At 50.0% G+C, this 2,500-nt stretch overlaps 1 non-coding gene across 1 annotated transcript in view; it reads left to right on the top strand.

Annotated features, from left to right (window-relative positions):
- Positions 1–2,285: 2,285 nt before the first annotated feature.
- The window catches only part of LOC131933283 (small subunit ribosomal RNA), a 1,846-nt gene continuing 1,631 nt past the window's right edge, over positions 2,286–2,500 (top strand). The window contains exon 1 of the ribosomal RNA XR_009384924.1: positions 2,286–2,500. This exon is cut by the window's right edge and continues 1,631 nt beyond it. This is a non-coding gene — a ribosomal RNA (small subunit ribosomal RNA).

Below are 2,500 nucleotides of genomic sequence, written 5' to 3'. Positions count from 1 at the left end.
GTAATTATAGTTAATTAAGGAACCATTCATTGTCTTCGCTCTGTTATGTACGTCGTCGTTTAATCGACACGGCATATTTGGCTTGAATCTAGAAAAATTCAAACTCTAACCCTAAGGTAGACAGGCAGGGTAAATAAATGTGGGTGATCTCTCATAAAATTGTCTTCTAGGAATTATTTTTATATAGACTATCTTTTCTGTAGAGTTTAAGTGGACAAGCGCGGACGAAATAGAGCGCAAAATTTAAAATGAATTAAAAATTTTCATCAGACCGGAAGTAGGCATAACCTAGGCGCCATGTTTCCGTCGTACAAGTTTTCACCGTTGCAGTCACCGTTTCAATCGCTCTTCGTGTGGACGTGTATTATTTCTAGTCATGTGTTGTGTAGATGATTCGCTTAAGGTAGGTGTTCGGACTTATTTCTTTAATATTAATTAAACCGTATTTGCCTTGTCGGCCTTAAAATAAAGCTATTTTTTTTTCATCGCAATCGAAGTGTTAGATCTAGAATCTAGTTCCCGCCTCCGCTTCGCTAATTCGACTTAATGTAACTATGACACAACTATTAAATCTAGAGTCTCTATTTTAATTAAATAATTAGGAATTCTATCTCTAGATGATATCTAATCTATTCCCACACGTGTGTGCAAGTAGGATTTAACGTCAGAACAGGTGTGGTGGTCTAGGCGTCGCTATTTTTGACGGTAGGAATTTTTTTTTTAAATTCGTAAAATTTTATATAGACTTTATATAGCAATTTACTAAGACCGACCCTAACGCCCAGTAAATATTTAATTACCACATTGTTATGGACACGGTGTATTAGGTAGGGCCGAGGGCTATCCATAGGTACCAATTTTTAAATTTTGTGACAATTAGGAGCCGAGTTATAAAATAAATTTAAAATACTGGTTCTGGTCTTAGACTTTATATAGCAATTTACTAAGACCGACCTTAATACCCATTAATTATTTAATTAGCGCATAGTTATGGACATCCTGTATTAGGTTGGGCCCAGGGCTATCCGTAGGTACCAAGTTTATAATTTTGTGACGATTATTAGTCGAGTTATAAAATAAATAAAAAAAACTGGTTCTGGTTTGCACTACATTTCTTTCTTCTTTAACGGCGGACTCCCGGTCCAGCCCCATGGGTTACCCGTGAGCCGGGGCCTCGTTAGCCTGGACGGCTCCGATGTGACCGCGGATTGTTGTGGCCCGCCTCAGCCCGAGTCGAGATCACCCTTCCGATCGAAGGTGGACGCCATAGGGCGCCCGGGATAGCCCGGGGCGCTGTTCGTCACCCGAGCGCAGGGGCGCCGGGAGACGCCCCCGGTGAAGTTTGGCGGGTGATTCTGGTAGAGCTCCCCACCCCGATCGCAGGACACCCCTCGCCGCCCGCCCAGGTGTCGAGGTGGCCGCGGGGGAACTCGGGGCGTTTTGGCTCCCCCTTGTGCCGGAGCGGCGCCCTCGGTCCCAGAACGCCCCTGGCGGGTGATTCGCATGCCCCCTGGGGTGGGGAACGCGGGTGGGTGGTCGTAAAGCGTGTAACCGCAGTGGGGGCGGCCCCTTAGTCGGGGGCGCCAAAGTTGGCACCCCACCTGGGGCGCCCCCCGGAAGTGTGGCGCCCGCGCGAGTGAGCCCCGTAGATGCGCCCCGACACCCCCGCGCCGCCCCCCGGGTCGCGGCACCCCCGGCGCCCTCCGTGCGGGCTCCCCTCATGGGGCGGCACCCCGGTCCTCCCCGAGACTATGTACCCGATTTTTCGGTTTAACACTAGAGGTATGGGCAGAAATACGGCGGTTAAAACGGTCTGTATCTACTATTGTGGAGGTGAGTGTCGGTGAAGCCTCTATGTGACGCTAGGATCCGCGCTCCCTCGCAGCCAGCGACATGTGCCCGATCTGACCGTGCGTGGCTCAGTCTCCCGACTAGCTTCCCGGTAAAATGCGGGCTCGGCGCGCAGGTCGCGCCAGTGAAGGTAAAAGTACGTGTCCGTAGCGTGAAGCCAGCGGCGACGCGCAGTGCTAACGCAACCAAGCAGTATTGGTGGCTCGATAAAAGTCTCGCACTGGCCCAGCCCTCGGAACGGGCGACGGGTCTGCAAAACGCAGTCGGCTCGATGCAAATCGAGAGATTTCCCGGCGACGCCGTGTTTACGGTGAAGGGGGAAATGTGAGCGGTCCGATGTGAAAAAATCCGGGAATGCCGGGATCCGTTCTCTCGCTAGAGCGTTGTCTCCCGTCCCGCGATGTGTTGTGGAAAAACGTCTCGCAAACGATAGCTATCTGGTTGATCCTGCCAGTAGTCATATGCTTGTCTCAAAGATTAAGCCATGCATGTCTAAGTTCACACTGTCCCATGGTGAAACCGCGAATGGCTCATTAAATCAGTCGAGGTTCCTTAGATGACACGATCCTACTTGGATAACTGTGGCAATTCTAGAGCTAATACATGCAATCGAAGCTCCGACCTTTATCGGGAAGAGCGCTTTTATTAG

The sequence above is a fragment of the Physella acuta genome, unplaced genomic scaffold, assembly GCF_028476545.2.
Source record: "Physella acuta isolate Inbredline_101_S28 unplaced genomic scaffold, ASM2847654v3 ptg002438l, whole genome shotgun sequence".
Taxonomy (NCBI): domain Eukaryota; kingdom Metazoa; phylum Mollusca; class Gastropoda; family Physidae; genus Physella; species Physella acuta.
Note: the sequence above shows the minus strand (reverse complement) of the source record. Positions and strands in the feature narration are given on the sequence as shown.